Source organism: Heterocephalus glaber, unplaced genomic scaffold, assembly GCF_053883595.1.
Source record: "Heterocephalus glaber isolate CG9 unplaced genomic scaffold, H.glaber_assembly_v1.0 deba00001504, whole genome shotgun sequence".
Lineage (NCBI taxonomy): Eukaryota > Metazoa > Chordata > Mammalia > Rodentia > Bathyergidae > Heterocephalus > Heterocephalus glaber.
Window position 1 is genome coordinate 7,955,916 of NW_028258324.1, and position 23,938 is coordinate 7,979,853.

At 37.5% G+C, this 23,938-nt stretch overlaps 1 protein-coding gene and 1 pseudogene across 2 annotated transcripts in view; both read right to left on the reverse strand.

Moving 5' to 3' along the window:
- Cpne4 (copine 4) overlaps positions 1-23,938 on the reverse strand; it is a 535,814-nt gene that overhangs the window by 482,041 nt on the left and 29,835 nt on the right. The gene's annotated exons all lie outside the window — the stretch shown is intronic.
- LOC101717568 (lysosomal dipeptide transporter MFSD1 pseudogene) lies at positions 2,082-5,274 on the reverse strand (annotated as a pseudogene).

Genomic DNA, 23,938 nt, shown 5'->3' on the forward strand with positions numbered 1-23,938 from the left:
TGGACCCAGTTTACAGATATATATGAGGCACATGTACAGACCCTGAACTAGGTCTGTGCCTATGATGGTATTGAAGATGACTCTGAGCCTTCTCATTTTTACCATTACAAAAATGGATGCATCATTCACAAAAGTGAGATACACTATCACTGTTGTTTCCATATTCTCCAGGCTTGCCAAAAGAATCTCCATTTCATGCAAATTTATTCTTTGATTACAGTCACCAAATATAAGACTATTGCTAGGAATAAATCTATAAATTAAAAAAGAAGTTTGGCAGCAATGATCATCCTTTTCATGGTCAGCATAGCTTTAGAAGAGGTACAACCATAGATCAGTGTAATGCCAAGCCCTTTTATGTTTCAGAGTAGACATGAAACCCCAAAGCTCAAAAGTGAAATCTAAATCATCCCTCTCCATATACTTTCTTTCCCTCCTTATTCCCTTCAGGACTCATAAAGTCAAGTGGGAGACACTGTATATGAAGACACACACTTAGGAGGCTGCTTATAACTGTGCTCTGCTGGCTTGCAGCATGCCCATTTTACTTCCCAAAGTAAGGTATTTTAAAGATGCCCTCAAAGCCCCTGACCTGAATGATGGCAGAAGCCCCCATAAAGGGTGGCAGATGAACATGAACTATAGAAGAAAGCAGCATACCTGGATGCATTGCTAGGGGAATCGAAACCTAGAGGAACTCTCCTAGAGTAACAGAAACCTTTTTGGTGGCTTCTGAAATGAGGCCTAACATCAAAAAATGACAGTTTAAAATGGACAGCAGTCTCTAAAGGTCAAATAAGTGTCCCTAAATGTACACAAGTAGTGTAGGTAGTGCAGGAGAAAATGCTACTCTGAAATACAAAACATTGAGCTCCCAACAAACACCATGAGTGGTTCACTAGAGGCTTCAACTGCAAATGACTTGTTTTTAAAAATACCTCTTGAGTACTAAGAACACCCAAAACACTATGCAAATTTGAGAATCAATAAGCCAAGAGTCCTGTCTTTATGGTAACCTAATATACCAGTGAGACAGACATGGGAAGAAAGAAAAAAATCAAAAGCAGGATAAAATTAGTGCTAAAAGAAAGAGGACTTTTGGTGTCCTTCTCAAGATCTATGTACCTGTTTCCTTTTATCAATCCTTTACTTTGCTCTTATTTGTATTTTCAGTTTTTCATATGAGAGAACCCACATGTGTTTAAGTTTGTGTGTCTGATATATTTCACTTAATGGTACTAATTTTTAAAAAGACACCATATTGAATATTTTAAAAAAGAAAGAGGACCAATTTTTATGAAAGGCAGAAGAAAGACATTTTTTCTTTTATGATATATATAAGAAAGATAAAGACAGACAGGGGTGATGGCACACCCCTGTAATCCCAACACTTGGGAGGTTGAAGCAGGAGGATCACCATGGCTACATAGTGAGTTCAGGGCCAGCCTGAACTACAAAGGGATACCCTGCCTTAAAAAAGAAAGAAAGAAAGAAAGAAAGAAAGAAAGAAAGAAAGAAAGGGAGAAAGAAAGAGAGGAAAAAGACAGTGAAATTTGAAGTGGTGGTACCTGAAGAATAAATAAAAATTTTGTACACTGATAAAGCACGCCATTCTTAAGCATGTCAAAAATATCAAAAATCAAAATTATATTGAAATTTTGTGAAACAGGTAGTAGCTCAATGTGAGTAAGTTCTGGTGGCACAAAGTGAACAATTTGAGACCAAAATCAGAGAGCTCAGAATCCTGCACCTCAGAGGATTAAAAAAAAAAGACAATAAGTTTGTTTTAGTTTAGTTTAGTTTTCTGAGGCATTTCAATCTCTAAATTGCTATTTTTTTAACTTTTAAAAAACGTTTTTGTTAATGCATGTTTGCAGCACATAATTACCACATTCCTCATGGGGAGCTGTTATATGTACATAACACATCTGCATTCTTTTTTTTTTTGTACCAGGGATCAAAGTCAGGACCTTGAGCTTGTGAGGCTGGTGGCAGCGCCACTGAGCTAAATCCCTGGCCTTGCATTCTTTTTATATCCTCTTTGCGCCCTTCTCCCTCCCCCTTCATCACCCTTGGTCCCCTTCCCTTTTGCAAAGGTTATATTTCCCTGTTTCCTACTATTTCAGTCTTTAAATTGTGACTGTGCATATTATAGACCTTTTCATTTTCCTTTAAAAATTTTTGTTGTAAGGACTTAGTTGATCTTTGATTCCTAGCCAGTTTTTTTAAATAACAAGTCTGAACAGCCACTGTTACATAAAGGTGCAATAAATGTTGAATATGCACATTACATTTGGAATAAATGCTGTGTTAAGTTCTTTTTCTTTAAAAATGGCCCAGCAAACATGGTAACAACTGTATTCTCCAGAAGTTTTTAAGGGCATGTTTGATTTTACAACAAAATAATGCAACTATTGAATGGAATATGGAATGAATTATTCATTCATTTCTTTGATCTTGCATCATAAAATAAAAATTTGAGTTGGAAATTCATTCTTAAAACATTGATTAGAATAATTATTGGTGCTCATTCAGCTAATTGATATTTGACAATGGGGCCAAAAACATACACTGGAGAAAAGACAGCCTCTTTTTAAATAAATGGAGCTAGAAAAACTGGCTATCCACATGAAGAAGATTGAATCTAGTCCTATACAGTATATCTCACCATGTACTAAACTAAAATCAAAATAGATCAAAGATATTGAAACAGAAACACTATGTTGGAAGATAAAATAGGTAAAATTCTTGAAGACAGGTATAAGCAAGGACTTTCTGAGCAGAACCTCTCCTGCACAAGAAGTGACATCAAGTATCAACAATGGGATCATATCAAATTAAAAAGCTCCTGCACAGCAAAGGAAACAACCAACAGAATGAAGAGATGAGCTACAGAATGGGAAAATTTTTTCTTACTCAGAAAAAGGACAAACATTTAGACTAGATGAAGAACTAAGAATTATACCTCCCAAAGTAGAAGACTCAATTAAAAATGGACAACTGAAATGAATGAATACTTCTCAAAGAAGTACAAATGGAAAGCACATGAAAAAAATAAGTACATGAAAAAAATGTCCAAAGTCTTTGTTTTTCATTTTGCAATTCTTTTATTTATCCATGTAGATACACAACTATCATACACTTAGGAATACTTTTTAGTTATTAACTGGTCTATAAAAAAAACTATAAAAAAATTTATACTATAAAACTTTATCTCAGGTGATTAGGGTCTCCATAAGAGAAACTCCAAAAGGCAACTGCTCAGTACCCTCCTAACTACAGCAGAGCACAACCTGCTAGTGGTAAATGTGAAGAGAATGCCTATCATTTTCTTTATCACAAGGGGAGTGCCTTGTACAGTGCCCTCATTTATTCCATATGAAATAGCCCGTCTACCCCCTAGTATTTTGAAGTAAGACAAAAGGCCATGTCCCCAAAATGTACTTAGTAAAAATTATCTCAATACAAGATCTATTGTTTTATATTACTTAACTGTCCTTATTCACCTGGATGTTCCAGAGTAATTTCCTAAACTGTTCACGGTGATTCACCTATTCTAATGTAGAATTCCTCAGCAACACACAATACAAAAGATACAGACTAATACAGTCCTCACAAATTTTAAAATAGGTAATCTGAAATATAAATATGACTTTGTATTCATTATTTTCCTCATGACTAAACTCTAAACTAAAAAAAAATATAGACAGAGGTTTTCAAATCAATGGTGTGCACATTCTGTTCTGATGACATAGTCATTTGAACTTCTCATTCAGTATGAAAAAGCTTCATTTCTTTCCTTGTCTTGTAGAGTAATTTAGGTTTCCACCCCAGGCATGATTCACCAAATAAAGTAAGGCCACAGAAACACAGGCAATGAAAAAAACTTCTAAAAACAAATATCCCCAGGCATTCAGTATCATGCCAGCAATGATGGTAATGACGGCCAACCCAAGATTCTGAATGGACTGCATGAAGCCATATGCAGTTCCCAGTTGATGTTCAGGAACTAAAAATGCCACCACTGGCCACAATGCACAGGCAAGTAATAAATAGGAGGATCCCAGGAGACACATAGCAATCCAAGGGTTCTACATCGTGAAGGCCAGCATCATGTGGGACACAAGAGTGGTGGTTACTGCACACAGAATCCAGATGATGTTCTTCAATTTTATCCACCAAGGGCCCAAATGCTGGGGACATGGGACCTGATATGACATATACAACACTGGTAATTACTCTTGCTTCCTGGGAAGAAAATCCAAATTTCTCTGTAAAAAAAAACTTTCCCAAGTCCAATAAAAGGGAACACTAGAACATAAAGGCCAACACAGATGATAAATATCAGCCAGAGGGGTAAAGAGAAGTCCTTTATATCCATTAATTTAATAACTCAACCTGTTTTTCCTTGTTCTTTATAAAGAATTCTCTCTGCTCTCCAATCCACATAAGCAAGAGCCAAGGCACAGATTAGTGAAAGAATACAGGTTATACCCCCAATCAAGTTTGACCCTAAGGGTTGTGGGAATAGCAGAACCCAAAGAAGCTTCAATCTTAGAATACAGCCATCCCATGTGGTTCATGTTTACTGTACTTTCAATTCTAGCCATGCTGAGCTAGAGTCCAACTCCTCATGAGGAATGTAATCATATGCTGCATACATGTACTAATAAAAAATAAAAACCAAAAAAAAGAATAATTATTTGTGCCCTTTCCTCTTTCTAGCTCAGTGTCATTTATTTGTTCAGGATGTCCACAGATAAGGATTTTTTTTAAAGGTCAATGGAAGCTGAAAGACTACGGAGGATACAGTACATGGCAGAGCTAGAATAGACCCTTCACAACAGATCTAGAAAATAAAGAATCGCGTGACCTTGTAATAAGAAGATGAGTCCATACAACACTGCTGTGTTCTCTTTAATCTCATTGATATAGGTAGTGCAAATGTTCTAAAGGAAGAACATATTTGATAAGTCCTTTCTTATGTGAGCTATGCAGATTGATAAATGCTACCCTGGTTGAAGGCCTTAAAAAAGGGCACAGGAAACTTATAATTTATATGCCATGATCAGCCTGGTTTTTGAAGAAGTGGAAAATACTTTTCAGTTACATAGTGTGATCAAATACATGGTGAATGCTTCAAGTTTAAAAACTTATTACAGTAAAAGACACATTCCTATTAACCCCCCTCAAAATACTGCCCCTCACTTCGAACACACTTATGCCTTGTCCTCTCTGAAGCAGTTCAGGAAGTCCTATTTTTAGTTGCGCCATCAAGGCTGCCTCAATGTGCTTAATCAATTCAAAACATTTACCTTTCATGGTCATTTTGGCTTTGGGAAAGAGCCAGGAGTCACAGGGTACCAGATTCAGTGAATAAGGTGGAGGAGTACACACCCTCATGTTTTCACAAGCCTGCATTTCATTGGATGGTGCTCTGCAACCACATTTACTATACTTTTTTATCAGACCCCATAAAGGCATTCATGTAAATGGACTTCTTGAACAGCTTCAGAAAGTGGCAAGAACAACGGGAAAAGTGTGTTTGAAGAGAAGGGGAGTGTTCTGAGTGGGATTAATGGCAATGTGTCTTTTACTGTAATCAATTTTTTCTTCAAAAATTCATTATATAATTTGATTGCTGTATAGTTTGTGTGTAGGTTGCCCAAGCAGAAAACACCTGTTTTGTGTGCAGCAGTGCAGACAGAAGGCAAGGGTTCAGAAACTCAAGTTCTTGCCTTCCCTAGCATGAAATTAGGAATGTTCACATAGACACCACCATTCAAAAGTACAGCAGAAGCAGAAACAAATCTCTCAGGTAAAAGATCAACCTTAGAAAGGTTTCTGCAATAACTATGAAAATAACATGCAAAGATGTATTAATAGATAATAGTCCTTCAGTTTAAGACACTACCTTTAGATTTCTTTCATGTTGTTTGCAATCATTTTTCAAGTTTCAAAGAATCAGTAAGGAACTCTTATGTAATATCATACATCTTTGCTAAGCAAAAAATAACAAAAAATTGCATACAGATTAGAAAGGAAAAAATAATGTTATATCTACCTTCAAATAAAATGACTAATCACCTAAAAGAAAATCCCAAAAGTCTACAAAAAAGCTATTAGAACTAATAAGTGAATTTCATAAAGTTGCATAACATAAAGGAAGTACATAAAAATCATTAGTATTTTTTATATGCTAACCATGGAATGAGAAATTAAATACCTTCAAAAATACTATTTTTAATGCCAATAAAAATATGAAGTCTAAATCTAGATGAAATTTAAATTCAGATATGCATAAGATCTGAAGGTTGAAAACTAAATATTAATGTGAAAATAAATATTATTGTGCAGATTCAATCTAATCTCGACCAGAAGTATCAGTAAGGTGAGTTTTGTGGTTATGTAGGGGGTGATCAATACATACACTGAATATTTACACTTAAAAAATAGTAGAGTAAGACACATTATCATTACTCTCCCTGAAAACACTCCCTCTCATTTCAAATACATATCCCATCTTTCTTGCCACTTTCTGAAGCAGTTCCACAAGTTCTGTTGTGTCTTTGCCCAGTGGGATAAAATATACAATGAAGACTATTGCTCCTTGCCATCCAAAGGCAAGGCAGGTTCATAAAAGCTTTGTACTGTGTCCCTGGATCTGGTATTGTGTGACTTCTGGCTCTTTCCCAAAGTCAAAATGACTGTGAAAGGCAAATAATTTCAATCAAGTCAGGACATTGAGACAGCCATAACAGTGCAACTAAAGAAACTCAGGAAAGAGAAATTCCAGATCTGCTTCAGAAAGTGGCAAGAATGATGGAATAAGTGTGTTCAAAGCAAGGTGGAGTATTGGAAGGGAAGATTAATAGCAATGTTTTTTACTGTAATAAATTTTTTAAATTTTAAACATTCACCATATTTGTGGATCACATCTCATGTTTTGCAAAATACAAACTTACACAAGAAAATTTAAAGATAACATTAAATTTCAAATTGCATTTGGAAATGTCAGCTCCTTGCTTCTTTAGCTTTGGCTTCTGGACCAGCAACAACAGCTGCACCATCTGGCAGCTGCTCTGGACCTGCTAAACCAGAATCTGAACTTTAACAAGATTCCTAGGCAACTCAATTCATATTCACATGGAAGTTTGAAAACAGGTCTGCTCCGGTGATTTTTTTCCTCCAGCCTTTCCCCAAAATGCTGTTATATTACGACTTTTTCCTCATATAGGCAGCAAAGTGAAAGCAAAGGAAATTAATTGATTCTTCTGAAGGTTTGTTCATTTCTTTGGGAAAGCCCCATGCACTACCCTAAAGCTATCTATAAGTTCTTAATAAGTTAAGGGAAGTAATTAGCTTCATTAGTTCCTAATCCTCCCAAAGAGCCTGACCTTTTTCATTGAGAGGCTAGAGAGAGTGGAAATAAAATAGGGTTCAAAAAAATCTGCTCTATAATGAAATTGTCATTTATAGGTAAAAGACATCACTCAATGTTTGAAAAGAGTACATTTAGCCAAAAGCACATGCTGCTGCCAAATGAATTTTTAATAAAAATGCATTGCCCTCTTTACTGTTGAACTGTTAAGATGTCACTGTTTCTTAACTTTTATCTCACATTAATTTCCTCTACGGTACAGTTTTTATTTTATTTTTCTCAAAGCAAACACACATATGCTTATTCATTTGAGGAAGTTCCAACACATAGCTACTTTATGGGTTGAGCCATTACATTTGGGGCCATGAGCCCTTCTATATTTCTATAAATTACCAATATTTCTCTTGTGTGCTTATTATTTCTAAAACCAATCCAAGCCTTTTCTCCTTGTGTGTCTCTGCATGACACCTTTCCCCTTCAAGGTCCAAGAGAGGCCTTTGGCCTCCCAATGGAAAGGCTCTGTCAGCTTCATCCAGATGGAAAATGCTTCTGCACTTTCCACCAGAAGTTCATTCACAATCCAGCAGATCCAACCCTGACACTGCCTGTTCTGATACCTGCACTTTCTTGGCTACTACATAAGTAAGAATGACTCAGGGTGAGAGAAGGTACTATAAAATGAGACTATTCTAAAGGAAACAAGGCAATCTTTATAAAACCCAAGAAGAACTTATAAAACAAGAAGAGCCAGTGTGAACCATTTATCCCAGTAACTGCCCAGCATCATGGACTCAAATCTCCATGACCTCCTTATAGACTGTCCATCCCCAAGGATGTCCTGAGACATCACCTACATGAAATACATTCATTGCTTTCTAAGTATTTCCTATTGAACTGTCTCACAAATTCATCTCACCTTAGCATAATCATAAAAGATTCTCAGTTCTCCAGCTCACCAACCAGATTATTGTACTTCTATAAATGAACTGCCTTTGAGGAGCACTTAGCAAGCAGGAGCTCAGGAAATGCAGGATTTCATTATGGAAAAGAAACATACAGAAACAGCACCACTGATAAGTAAACTGTCAACATCACATGCGTCACAGTTGGGACTCCATGGCTCATGCTGCCAAATTTGGAACTGTCATTCCTGTCCAATATCTGACATTCATTAGTGCATTGGCTTTTTAAATACTCTGTTGATCGAACCAAACCTCAGCTTTCTTCCCTCTTGAAGTAATTGGCTGTGACTCATTCATTTGCACAGGACACCATAAAATGCTCTCTGTGTTTTGAAGAAATTAAGTGCCTGATTTAATCCACGTGTCTTCCTTTGGAGTTTTAATTATTCATCTCTCCATGAGAGCAAAAGGTTGGATGCCTTGGGTTATTTATAGCTGGGAGATTGTGAAAGAACACAGAGAGTAGGAGGAAAGAGAAGAGAACCAGAGAAGAAATTCCATTAAAAATAAAGTGAAGTCAAGCAGGAAGATTAGAGATGAAAAAGTCAACAAGTGGGAGGGAAAAGAATTATTGCACATGGTCAAAGTAGACAGATGAGGGATGAAAGGAGACACTGTCAGAGTACAATAGAGAAATGAAGAGAGGAGATGGAGAAAGAACCCACAGATAGGCACGTAAGAAAATCCTCATGCCACCAAGCCTAGGGGAGAGCACTGAGAGTATTCAACGCAGCCTAGCATTTTAATCTTGCCTCTCAACTCAGTCACTACTCACTTGCAGATCCCAGATTTGAGATTATCACACTTGTCTGCAGGGCATGACTGTGAGTAGACTACACAGGTTTGTGTTACTGTGGAATCCCCAGGCTCATGGGATTGCACTGGGACTGGCTATAGGGCAAGATCTGGGGTATGAGTTAGCGGGGGATAATAAAGGAATGCCTCTACGAGATGGTTTTTTCCTGTCTGAAATGGAACAGCACAAAAATTCAGGTGGCCTGGAAAGTTTGCACCAGCATTTTGTACATTCCAAAATGTACGAGGTATCTGTTTAAAGATTTATGGAGACCTACATGTTAATAATGATAATAACTAGGGCTACATGAAGTGTTCCATGGAAATAATAATACAGCGATAGAACAGGGTTGAGGGGCCACAGTAAGTGTAGACACTAGCATTTTAATGGAAATACCTCCCTCTAATTCAGGTCTAACACAAATCCCTCTCTCCATCACAGCTGTTATATAAAAATGTATGGATTCTTGCATCCCTCCAACTTGCTACTCATCTGCCTGGACAAAAATAAATTTAGATAGATAGATAGATAGATAGATAGACAGACAGACAGACAAATGAATGAATGGATAGAGATAGAGACAGAGACAGAGATAGAGACAGAGACAGAGACAGAGATAGAGATAGAGATAGAGATAGAGATAGATAGAGATAGAGATAGATCTTCCCACTCCCCGGGATACTAAAAGTTTGTTTTTAACCAACAGACTAACAGTGGAAAGGGCAGACTATTCAGGATTTGAATTAAACATTCAGCATTCCAATAGCTAAACAAAGAAGCCAATTCCACAGATATGATTCTTCCCAGTCAGCTTCACTCCCAATTGCATGGACTGGTCCTCACAGCTGAAGATGCTAAAGCTACAAGCATCAACAAGCAGAGAGACTCCTGAGAAGTAGTATACTTAAGGATGCAGCATATAATATTTATTTAATTTTCCTCAGTCCTTGCCCTGCTATCTGGAAGCTGTATGGCAATGATCAAGTCCAGAAAATTATTTATGCTTCATTTTTCTTTATTTATATAAATAAAATGAAAGAGCTGGCCTAGAAGTGATAAAAAGCATACACTTTACAGATAGATAACTGTAGCTTCGAGAAACTTACAGGTAGTATGAGTGGAATTAACATAGGGCCCCATATCGTTTTGCCATCGAGCCAGATCTTTTTTATTCCATACAGTATACAGACATTTTTATCGGTGGGGGAAACCATTGTAGGTGAAAGTCTAGGACTGTCATGGGTATGAATATTAAGGAAATTTAAGGTGATGGCAATGAAGTGGCCAAGTTTGGTGGGGTCTTGAATGCTAGGCCATGGTGTAAACATGATCTTACAAGCAGCAGAGAAAGACAGCAGATTTCTGAGAAGAAGAATGGCATCAAGAGAGTGCTGTTGCATGGAAGCAATTTGCATCTCTGGGGTAATGGCAATATCTGTGACAGCACATTAGAAAAACTGCAAGTTTGAAAATGGCAATCTGAGTTTTATTTGCTGCCTGATGAGTTTAAAAGGTGGGCAAGTCATATGCAGAAAAACACTTTTAGGAAATTTGATACTGAAATCAGAGGTAAAGGTGAGTCCTAGTTTTATCAGGCTAGTGATTGAATGAGTATATGTCATTACTGAAACTCAAGAACAGTGGACATTGAACAAGTTAGGATTCTTCAATTGCCAAACACAAAAATCCACTGAAGTTTGCTTCAAATCAATATACTGGAAGGATGTGGAATAGATCACAGAATTGAAGGATTTCTCACAAGTTGTCTCTAAAGACCATTCTACTAAAAATAAGGTCTGTGCTCCTGTCCTGCTTCTTCTGACATTATTTATGAAGTTTTGGTTAACTCATTGTTTACTTCACTCATCTTTAAAAAAGAGAAAGTCAAAGTAGATAATGCAGAAGACTCTTTAAATCTGTTATTTTCAAGTATTCCTATTTTCAAAGCTATTTCCTATGACACTGGGAAGGAATTATAAGGAACATAGTGAAGATTGAAAGGAAATTCAATTAAAGGCACGTGCACACGTGTGTGTGTGTGTAAAATGCACAATACAGAAAGAGTATCAGTAGCAATATTCATTTGTCTTTGAAATTCTGTCTCAGTGTACCAGTTAGCATTTCTAAATCACATACCTTCAGACTAGGAGTAATCTCTTTTCCTATTCTATACATAAAAATTTAAATTTCCCATAGACATTATTTCCATTATGTTCTAGCTTTTAAAGTTGCAGATGAGAAATTTAATGCCAGTTTTATCCTCTTTTTCTTTTCCCAGTAAGTTCTTACTGTTTGAAAGCTTTGATAGTTACATCCATATTTTGGAAACCCAGAAGCTTTAAAAACCCAGTATATGTCTTTTTAAAAAATTAATCAGAATTCAGCAAGGATCTTCAGTTTAAAGACTCAAGCTCTTTGAGCTCTTTTATTATTTTTTAAAATAACCATTTCTCTTCCATCTGTTCTGTAGACCTTCTAAATGCCTATGTTGGAATCCAGGGACTGATGTCTAAGTATTTCAGCATCCCTCATTATTTTTATGTTTTTTGTGTCCTTGTTCTGTGCTTTGAAGTAGTTCTTCCCATTCATCTTCCAAGGCATTCTTGTATTTCTTAATTGAAATTACTGTCTCTTTCAGTATTTTTAATTAAAAAAATAATTTCCAATAAAAATCTAGCAACTATTTTATAAGAAAATGTCCTAAATACCCCTATTGTTAGCATTGGTCATCTTGCATCTCTTCTGCTGAATTTTACTAGGTGACATCTGTATAGGTATCCTGTTTGGGCTTCCTTCCTATGGCCTCACTACTACTTTCATTAACTAATCAAGTTTTATATTTTTCCATACTCTTCCTACTCTCCAGCAATCAAGAGTCACCCTAAATAGAAAGTGACAATAGTGGAATTGCAAATAGTGAAATGTGTAGCTATCACCGTGGGTGACACCGATCTTCTATTCATTTTTCCTAGAGGAAGGCTTTTTGTTCCCAGGCCATCTGAGTTGCAAGAACTAATGGTATCCCTGCCTCAGGAATTTAATCCCACCCTCTTCACTCCCTGACAGTTGCTCAGGGTCCAGGAAGATCCTTTAGGCCCTTCAAAGATCACACTTGACTCTCCTTTAAGAAGGTCCATTCATCTCTCACAGGCCAAGCTCAGGTCATTCTTTACAGTTGGCCTATCAGCTTCTTAATTTCCTAGAACTCATCTGGCTCAAAGTGGAACAAAGTCCTGAGCTTACTCTCTTATCCAAAAATCCCAAGAGAAGTGACCTCAATTATACATACAGTGACTGCCATCTTACCAATCACTGCTGCCACTGAATTCAGCAGGAGTAGTTAAATGGTAGTTGGGAGGTAATATGATACATCTCCAGGCTGCCATGTTCCCAGAACCCTTACCTTCAGAGTCCTTTAAATTCAAATATTTTAAAATTGTAATGGAATAGATCAAAGTCCAAGTTTCCAAAAGACATAAATGTAGAGTGGTTATTTACATTACTGGATAAAGTCTGCTTTGCAAAATATCACATTGCAAAGTAGCATGCACCTCATTAGAATGATTTACAAAAGCCTGATGAATGTCAGGTTTTTTAGACTTTTACCTACCACAGAAAGAAGCCCTCAGAAGCTTTCCCTCAACTCTCATCTCTCTGCTCTCGATTGTCTTAATTTTAACAATTTACCTTTCCCTTAAACTAAGGAATTTGCCAGACATGGTTTTGTTCAATTTGTGCACGGATTTCCTATTAAGAAAAGAGATACAAGTGTTGAATTGACAATGAAAAGCACAACTGATATAACTGCTTAAGTCTGGTATCCAAACAAGTTGAGTTCTCCACTGAGCATTATGCAAACGTGTGTGAAGCCTTGGTTTGGGGCTATGTACAACTGCAGCTGTCACTTCTACCTTGCTATTTTTCAGGCTGTTTCTAAGATTCAAGACAAAATGCACAGCAGTGGCCAAGGCAAAGAGAAGCTGAAACTGAGACAGTTATCTTACGAAGTCCCTATTGGTTTTCTATTTCTTCCATGAGGTACTGCAAGATTCAAAGACTCTATCTCAGCTTACATGATGGGTAGGTCCAATTCTCTGCTCCTGCATAGTACAAAGGAAAGTATGTATATATTCCCTCTCTACAAGACCAGGAAGTTTAAAAGCAAAGAATGCTGACTTTTCCTGCCCTTGAACTTCAAAGATCCCCTGTTGCTATGGCTGCAGGCATCTTGGATAACAATCCATGAGCAAGACAAGAAAATCATGTCCAATCACAAACCCCACTGTGTGTGTTAACAGCCCTTTAAGGTCAATGCTTCCTCCTTCACCTTTACCCCCTTAATTAGCATGAGTACTACAAACCAAGTTTGGATAAATATATTTTGGCACCACTATAGGCAGTAAGTTCCCATTAGTTCACAGGTGTGTTTTCCATTTTGCCACTTGCAAGTTCTCCCTGAATATCAAAATACATAGGATAGGTGCCTCTAATCCCCATGTTTAGGAAGTGAATTAACTGCCTTCATGTAAAAAGATAGGAAAAACATTTTCCACACTTGAATTTTGTTTCTGAACCAATGAGAAACTGTTGTCATTTAATCACCTACCAGATATACAGGCTAAAATGATGAATAGATGAATGAGATTCTAGCAACTTAGGATTTCATCCATTTATTCCTATATTCACTACACTGGCAAATATGTATTGAGGACCTACTACACATCATGCTAATTTTGACCACAGAATATACTAAACTATTTAAAAATAAACTATTTTAAAGAATTTTAAATCATGGCATGACAATACAAAAGCAGACAAGGCCTATTCCTAGGTTATATTATAATGGGAAAACAAAATTATCAGATGGTAAGAAATGTTCACATAATTAAAATAGAGCTGTGTGCCAAAGAGAGACTTGTGATTACTTTAAAATGGGTGTTCAGGGAAAACTAGGACCTGAAAGATATGAAAGAGGCAATAGGGTGATGATAAGGGGAAAGTATTTCATACACAAAAAGCAGAATCTAGAGGAAAGAGCTCGTGCAAACGGTATAAGACAGGAAAAAGCTCGTTATGCCTGACGAGAAAAAAGAAGCATACCGCACTTTCTGACCCAAAAATTTCAATCCTAAGCATTTATCCAAGGTGCAAATGGTAGCCTTTGTATACGAATGTCCATGAATAGCAGATCTGCTCATAATGTCCATCAAGGAGTAAAAAGACAAAGGAATGGTGATGCATCTACACATGGAATACCATTTACCAACAAAAAGTAATTACCACATAACAACATAGAGGAATCTCTGGAACACCATTTAAGGAGAAAGCCTTATGAAGAAAGGAGTATATAATGCATATATCCATTTATATGAAGTTCTAGAAAAGGCAAAAAATTTCTATGCTGGAACTAAATCAGGACTGTGGTCCTGATTAAACTCTAATTCTATATATGCTGGAAAATGTACTGATGTCTGCAAATTACTTTGAAATGTACTAAAATATAAGATGGATTAATGGATAAAAGAATAGACAAACAGATGTACATAAAAGCAACCAAATTGATAATGTAATGGTAGAGTCTCATTGGTAGGTAATGAATGTCTACTGTAAAATTCTTTACATTTTTCTGATATTTAAATTTTTTCATTGTAAAATATTGGGCAAGAAAAAGTGAATGTCGCTGAAACACCCCAATGTGATAGAGAGGAGCACTGATCAAACAATTTATACAAATAAATTCATTTCACTTATGTGGGTTAGGGTTGAAAATGGCATTTCTTTTCCTTCATATGATTTGTTGTATGACTTCTAGTTAATAAATGATAAATCCTGCAGTCATGTAGCATTTCCTCAATGCAGACAGATGCAGCAATAGTATTCAATGAACATCCACTGTACTCTTAACATGATACTGAAGGAAGCAGGAGAAAAGTGTGTGTTATCTATTCTTGCTAATAAGAAACCTACAAAAAAGATTTGGGAAGACTGGACCAAATCACATGAAATAATCAGGGAACAAGATAGGAGAGGGGAAAAAAGATAATGCTATCATAAAAATGGGATTTAAAGAAGGAAGAGACCAGCAGAGAGGAATTTGGAGGGGGGGCATCCATATAGATATATAAAATTAGATTCAGCTATAGAATTTAGGTAATAAATGAAGAGAAGACAGTGTGAAATCTCCCAGTCACAAGGTGATGTTTATTAAATACTTACTATACGCTAAGCTGTGCTAAGCACAGTACATTAATTTAACAAATATTCATTTTATCCTTGAGTATTAGGGTTAAAACAGGTTATAAAATTTCTTGGCCTTGTGGTATACTGGTGGAGGTAATGACAGCCAAAAAGCAATATAAATAAATCAAAACATCTAGTTTATTAGCTAATGATAAGAACTTCAGATGAGTAATAGAATAGGGTAAAGGAATATAAAGTATTATGAGGGAGATAAAATTTTAGATCAGGGAAACTTTTATTGAGAAAGAAATTCTTGAATAAAAACCTAAAAGAATTAGAGAGCTGGAAATTTGGGTGTCAGAAAGAAAAACACTCTAGGCAGATAGAATAAACAACTGGAAAAGCCCAGAGCCAATTGCATTTCAAATATGATAAATATCAAAAAATGGATAGTATATTACTATCTCAGTCCCCTAAACATCTGAGCTATGTACTGTTATCATCCACATTTTACAGATGAGAAAACTAAGGCACAAAAATGTTCAAAACCTTCCTTAGCTCTGCCCAAAACAAATCCTCAGTAAAATGAATCATGGCTAAGTCAAAGCAAAGTTGTTTTAACATACAGTTATATCTCTCTGCTCTGTTCTTTGCAGATACATACAAGTGTTTCAGGAAGGAAAAGGCTGAAGATCTGAATAGCATCACCTAATTATGAAAGCAAAGCAAATTCAATTATATTCTGATTGCCAAATGATTTAGTCTACTTGCAAGAGAACAAAAAGGTCAACTATGTTGACTAAAAGAGTGCTTGATTTGAACAGATGAGGATTATGATTAATCTTAATTCAGAAGAACCAAAATAAAACACTTTTATAAAGGGGTAGAGGGGAAATCTTGTCCAAGTATGATGAATAGATAATGTCAGCAATGTGGTTATTTTAATCAATATACCACAGATGAAATGATAAAGGCAATTTGGCTGCAAATGAAAACTATAAATGCATCACAAATATGAATAGCAACTGTTTCCAGCAGAAACTCAAAACCTACTGTCCTGGACATAAGAAATATCTGAGCTGTACAATTCTCAGCATTAAAAAAAAAGAATTCCATCTGCCTGAATACATAATTCCAAGCAAAGATCCCCCCTACACACACACCAGTGCTGAAGATGAAACCCAGGGCCTCATGCATACTAAACAAGTGCACTACCACTGAGCTAACCCACTACCCTACCATAACGCCTTGAAGATGTTGCTAGTAACTTTCCCTTAAAGAAGTTTATTTCAGCTCACAGTTTCAGAGAGTTCAATCTATGTATGGTCAGCTGGCTCCAAGGCAGAAGTGGTGAAGGGCCTGGCAGAGGAAAGCTACTCAATTCATAGTAGCCAGGAAACAGAGAGAATGGAGAAGCCAGGGACAAGAATACACTCTTCTGGGTCATTCCCCCAGAGATCCATCTCTTCCAACCAGGCCCCCCCATCTACTATATATTTAGCTATGAACTCATCAATGGATTAATCCACTGAGAAGTATAGTACCCCCATGATCCAATCAACTTCAAAACCCATGAAACTTTTGAGGTTTTAGATTGAAAGCATAGTGTTGCACTCTTGGTCCTCAGAAGGCTCATGTTCATCTTTTTATGAAAAATGCTTTAGTACATCCCTAAAAGTCACTAAAGCCTTAATAATTCCAGCACTGGTCAAGAGTCCAACTCCAAAGTCTCAAGGCAACTCAAAGCAAACTCTTAGCTGTGAGCCAGCCCCTATAAAATTCAGAAAGAGCCAGGTGTGGTGAAACATGCCTGTAATTCCAGCACTTGGAAGGCTGAGGCAGGAGGATCACTATGAGTTCAAGGCCACCCTGAGCTACATAGTGAGTTCAAAATCAGCCTGAATTATAGAGCAAAGACCCTGTCTCAGACAAACAAACAAAAAACCCAGAAAGAAAGTTAAATATTTCCAATATATAATGGCAGAATAGAAAGCAATCAGACCAAAAGAAAGAGCAAAACCCAGCAGGACAAACATTAAACCCTATTAAATCCATGTCTAGTATCGCTTCACTTTCAAACCCTTTCACAGGCCCATTCCCTGGGATCCCTGGCTTTCTTTTGAAATCTTGGTGGAAATCTTTGTGACTCACAACCTTGCACTCTGCATGCCTGAAAAACCAGCACCACACAGATGATGCCAAGGTCTACTACCAGCTCAAGCAACAGCAGGCTGCTTTGGCCCATGGCTGACAACCTCTGACTGCCTAGATGCCTGAACTCTGGAATCTACTTCCCTAGGTAGCCATGAGTGAGCAGGGTGCCCTGGAGCTCTCATCTCAAAGCAAAGTCTTTCAAACAAATTTACCCTTTTTCACCATTGAGCTTGTGATGGGTGGGGCCTGGTTAAATCCTCAAAACCTCCAGGCCATCTTTCCTATTAACCTGGAACAGAGTTCTTGGATTATTTTTAATGGGGCTAATCTGTTCATTAGCCAAATTTTCTTTATAGGTTTTTTTCTTTTTGGCTATGCTGCTGTATGCTCCTGATTCTCACTATAGATCTGGCTGAAAGCAGCCAGTAGTACCTATGCTACCACCTGAAATCTTGGCTGCCTTGAAAATTCCTTGGCCAGATCAATTAGTCCACTGCCCTTAGTCTCCTGAGAAGTTTCTGCAAAGTCTCAGAACATGGGAAAAATGTAGACAAAGTTTTTGACAAAGTGTAACACACATGGCCTCTAGTCCAACTGCCAATGAAGTCCTTGTTCCCAATTGAAACCTCCTGAGCTTGGCCTTTGCTGTCCATGTTCCTACCAGCATTCTGGTCTTCTGAGCTATGACTATAATCACCAAGAGTTTCTGCTTATATCATTCTAGGGCTTCTCTAGCTGGCATCTCCAAACCTTCCCAAACTCCTCCCACACACCAATTCCAAGGACTTTTAAATCACATGGTCAGATACAGCCACAGCAATGACCACACTTCTCCCATATCAATTTTCTACATTAGTCACTTCCCCATTGCTGGACAAAATATCCAATAGCTACAGCTTAAAGGAGGAAAAGTTTATTTTGGCTCACAGTTTCAGAAGGTCCATCCAAGGCTGGCTGGCTCTAAGACAGAAACAGCATGGTGAAAGGGTACGGCAGAGGAAAGCTGCTCAATCCATGCAAGTCAGGAAGCAGAGAGAGAGAAAAGAAGAGCTGGGACAACAATATACCCCTCCAGGTCACATTCTCAGTGACCTACCTCTTCTAGCCAGGCCCCACCTCCTAACACCATATCCAGCTATAAACTCATTAATGGATTAATATACTTATAAATACAGTACGCTCATGGTCCCATCAGCTTCCAGAAGCCCTACCTCTGAGTACATAAGGCTTTGGGGGACATTTTAGACTTAAACCATAATAGATTTCTTCAGTCTGTATAAAGCATATGAAAAATGGGTCCTAAGTTTTTCTCCTTCCTCCACTCCACAAATAAGGAGACTCTCCTGAGACTCAAAGGCTGAATCTAGGCTAAAATTATCCCACTGTGTCCACTCAAATTACAGTACAGAAGTTTAAGGCTTTCCAATACGCAGCAATCCCTTTTTCTAACTTCCTAAGATTAACTGCTGCTGAAAAGAATTTTTCAGCAGAATTGTCGACTTTTCCAAACACTTTGATTTTCCTTAACGAGTTTATGTTGTTCCCAGTGAGTGATGGGCTCCTTTCTGAAGGATGAGATCATCGAAGATACAGCAGCACCAGCTAATAAAAAGGCTGACAATCTCCTCATCAACTCTTTCATCCACATCACTGTGATGATAACCTCCTCCACATCTGCTTTCTTGGCTTCTCTTATTTGCCCCATCCATCATCTCAGTAGCACACAATGGCATTCTTAGGAGAGTCCCAAAGGTCAAAAACCAATTGCTGCAGAAATGGAGATATTAAATTAAACCCATGCCTTGGTAGAAAGCCTCAAAAGGGGAGTGACAGGGACTAAGGCTCTCATTAATGTGTTGCCATCTTGTCACTTTCATGAGACTCATGCAAAGAATTGAACAGGATTGATGTAAGCAGGGGTACAAGCCAATGAAGTTCCAGAGGAATTCCTCCAATTTTCCTTGCCTTATCTTACTCAAATGCATAATTTTTCAAGTTCATCCTAACAGATTACAATCAAAAAAATGTGAAGAATGACAAGTCTTTATTAACCACATGTCTACCTTGTCCTTCAGATGCTTATGATCTATGAAACGTGATGCAGGGTTTATGTGAGCAGTTGTGGTTCTGGTAGGCCTGTAGAAAATCAGTCAGTGGTGTCCACTTGGATACTTGTGTTCCCATGTAAAAACAACAAAACTAAATACCACTTATCAACTCCATTAAGAGTTATCTATGTATCAAAGTGCATATGAAAACAATTAGCCTTAGCAATAAAATTTTAAGAAGAAGAATATATGAAGAAACCAATCTTCCCCATACCCTTCTGGATAGGCTCCTGACCTCATGAACACAAGATCTGTCAGTTAAAATTGTCCCTACTCAAGTGTGATCCTTGGATCAGCAGGCTCTATATCACCTGAAATCTTGTTAGAAATGCAGAATCTCTCTAGTCATGCTGAGTAGAAATCTGCATTTTAGCAAGATTCCTAGGTGATTCGTTTGCAGTTTAGTGTTCAAGAAGCACTGAGTTAACTGTGGGCTCTGAATAGAAGAAACTTGCTTGTTCATTTATCATCACCAGTAGCCCTAAGCTGCTGTGGGCTCCCACATGCAGTGAACATGCCCCTGACACTCAGAGGCGCAGATGATGTCATGGCTCCCCCTCCAGGGAAGCTCTAGAGTTAAGAGGGTGAGGAAGACTGACCATTTGTCACAGACAGCAACTTTTCAATCTGTTTTGGATGAGCTCTCTTGTCAGGGAGGTTCCAGGGCATTGGTCTGATCACTTTTTCACAAAAGCCTTATCACACAGCTCATATTGTGCCAATCCCAGGAACTTTCCTCAATAATTCATTCCTGGGAAACATAAGAGGCAGTTCAGATCTCCTTCTTCTCATGACTCAGACACCGAAGTATGTGAGGATCTTCACTGCTGAAAAGGGCCCTCTTTCTCTTATCTCCACGGAAGCCATCTTTGCCACCTGCTTCTTGGTGGCAGGCATTTTGCTCAATCAGACCACCCTATAAACTGTGAAGCATCAGTGGTAATCAGTCCCAACAGGTGTACTGTCATCCTAATGCCACCTCTTTAGTCTTTAATATATTGCCTGACCAGAAAATGATTAAATTTAAATTCAAAGAAAGTCTCTCTTCTCCATCCAAGTTTATTGGAACCTGGAAAAGAAAAATCTTGTTTGATAGAAAGGAGCAATATAGGTCCTGATTAAAGAGACATGGCTGCTAGGAGACAGCTAGGAACCATAGAAGCTGAGATATTCCAACTTGCTGGCAACAGCATGTTAATTGCCAGATGGCATTCATCAGAAGATGCCCAAATTAAATAACCTGGAAGAGGAGAAAGGGAGAGTGATGAGGGGACTGGCTGACCCTAATTAAATTGGATTTTGTGATGGAAATGATGGCCCCCTCATTTCTGTAACGTATCTCCCTCCCCTCCTGCCTTCTATGCCCTCTTTAAGCATTTTTTACAAATCCTAAAGTAATTTCAAAAAGGAAACGCAAGCAGATTATCTATAATGAACACTTAATTCTCTTCTATAAGAATTACAAAAAAAATTCTTAAACATTCATTCTTTATCTAAAGCTATATAAAATGTATCTTTTTTATTATAATATAGCTAAGTAAACAGAGTGAATACTTTCTATTTAAGTTCATATATAGAAAAGAAAAGAAAAAGAACCACTCACTTCTGAGATAATAACTGTTAACCTTTTGATGTATTAATTTCCTATATGGGATGCAATTGCGTGTAGGAGCATGGGAAGAGAAAGAGACCAACCAAAAATTTGGGATCATTATGTAGTTTTATTTTCTGTTAAGTTCACTTAGCATTGTAGCATGAAGTATTTTAACACTGACATTTTAAAAAGCAAGAACTCAAGTTAAGCCATTTCTTCGACAAAATATTAAGAAAATAGAACAATTTCCTGAACTACAGTATTCCTGATGGTTTGAAAGAAATATCATACCCTCTAAAAAATGGAAAAAAGAAAAAAATTAGTTCCCAGTATACCAAAATTGAGAATCTTCAAATAGCCAAAGTTGGGCAGAAGTCACTGTGGTTAAGCATACGTAATGAAATTAATTCCACATGCCTAGTAGAACTGCATATCTGTGAAAATTGTCTTAATAAATTTCATGGTACTACAGCCATTACCTGAAATCCTTTCTATGAGTCAATGGTAGCAATAAAATAAAGAACCAACACCATTAGAGTAATCTAGAGCCCACTTATACCCAATTTTCTTCCCCTCCTGGGCCCAAGGGAGGATTCCTCTTCTTCACCTTCTCTGTAGCTTCCTGGAGCCGTGTTACTAATTTTTAGCAGTGGTGTGTGTCTCTTCCACACGTAGTACAAAACAGATGAAGCATTCAGTTCTGCCATGGTGATTAGGAAGGGGCGTTGTGAAGAAATGGTGGAACCAAAGACCAAGGCAGTCTCTAGGGTCACTAGAAATGGAAGAAGCTTCCTGGAAAGCTACTCAGGCACATTACTCCATGAGATATTTGTCAAGCTAGCATGACCTCTCTATTCTAATTCAATAAACAACAAAAGTGAATGAATATGCCATTTCTGTTATACTTGTATTATAACTGTAGGCTAATATGCCTTGCCGAAGGAAGACAACAGCCTTCTAACACCTTTCTTCTCCATCAGTCCACCTGATAAAACAGGGCTGGTCAGAATGTATGAAGACACCAAAACCACAGATCAGAGAGGCCAGACTCTAAGGTCAGTTGATATTTACCCACTCACAGTTTACTGCATATCTATTATAGGAAAACCACTTTTCAGGGGATTTCAGGGCTGAAGAAATTAATTGGGGAGAGTCCCTTCTTCTAGAAGTTTAAAATCTAGGGAAGAAAAACATAAGAATACAAAAATGGGACACTTCTAACAGCTGTGTGACTCTCAGGAGGGCATTACTTTTCTGGGCCTCAGATTTATCATCTGTAAAATGGTGATAAAAATAGTACTTTCCTCACTGAAGTGTGTGCGAATGTAACATCTATAACAATACCTGATATGGAGATACATATTGTTGTTTTTTATTTATCTGAAAGAAATATTAGCACATAACTTGTTCCTCCTATTAAGGAAATTGGTCCCTCACTGACTGTCAAAAAATACGATATTGTAGAATGAGCATGAGCTTTGGAGTAATCAGTGCAGAGATGAAAAAAACTGGATATAATATCCTGGGTCATGTGATTTCTGAAGATCTTAGTTTCTTCATCAATAAAACTGAGTTAACAGTTTCTTCCTCTGAGAATCCTTGGGAGAATTCAAGGAAATCAAACATATAACTCAATATAAATCTCTTCCTCACTCCTCCCTGCATTCATGTAAAGCCTGTTTACAAGTATAAGTGGATCATCTCTGAGCATCTATAGGTCCTAAAATTCCTAGAAAAAATTGACAACATAAGAAACAAGATGTCTGCTAAACAGGTATATTGTGTTCAACGTCTGACATAACGTTAAGTCTAAATCCTCTGCTTCCCGAAACTTCAAAATTATAAACATTGTTATCTACAACTTTTCTTGTCGTAAATCTTTCCTTCACTTTTCATAGCTCTGTAGGATGAGCTATTGTGTTAAAAGGCTGCTTGAGAAATAAATTGCCTTCATGAGCAATGAGCAATCTGAAGCACCTAGATTTCCATGGTCTCACTGCGACATGACATGCACAGACCTCAAAGAGGTGGTGTGGAGCAGGACTTATTATCAACTTGACATTGTATTATTCCATTTACTACTGCCTCAAGGATAAGGAGGTACTAAAAATGAGTTACAAAAGAAATACCACACCAGAGCTGGATGTAATTCCCCCACTGGGAAGATGATCCTGTGCTATAATAACAGCTCCTCGATCATCTGTCACCCTTCATTTTTTGTTAGGAATGCATATGGTGCACCCAGCACTTGCACCAGGTGGGGTTTTTCTGGGATCTTTGATCTAATCTCCTGCTGAGGAGAGGAAGAAGAAGAGCTTAAAGGATGATGCATTGTTTCAAAGTGAGAAAAAACAGGAAAAGGGTCTTACAGAGTTTGTGACCTGAAGCCCAGGACCTAAAAAAGCAATTATATCAGTGTCTTTGCTTCTCCTTCTTGACCCCCAGATACCTAAGCAGATGGTTCAAAAACAAGATTCATTAAGTTTAAACTTCAAGGAACTGTTTTCTCCTATTCTCTAAGCAAGAACTCTGTATTCCAATAGAGAGCCTATCTCACCAACCAACTCATTTTATTAATTTAGGTAGGCAACAATCTGAGTTCCATGCCTGCAAAATGGAGAAAACACTATTTAAGTAGCATAGTATTAGAAGGAATGAACAAGACTGTGCACTAAATGGTTGACAGTGCTTCTGCAGTGTCCACACAGGTTGCATGCTGTTTCCATAGTTTGAAGTTGTGCAGTGTGACACCTGCAGGACCAT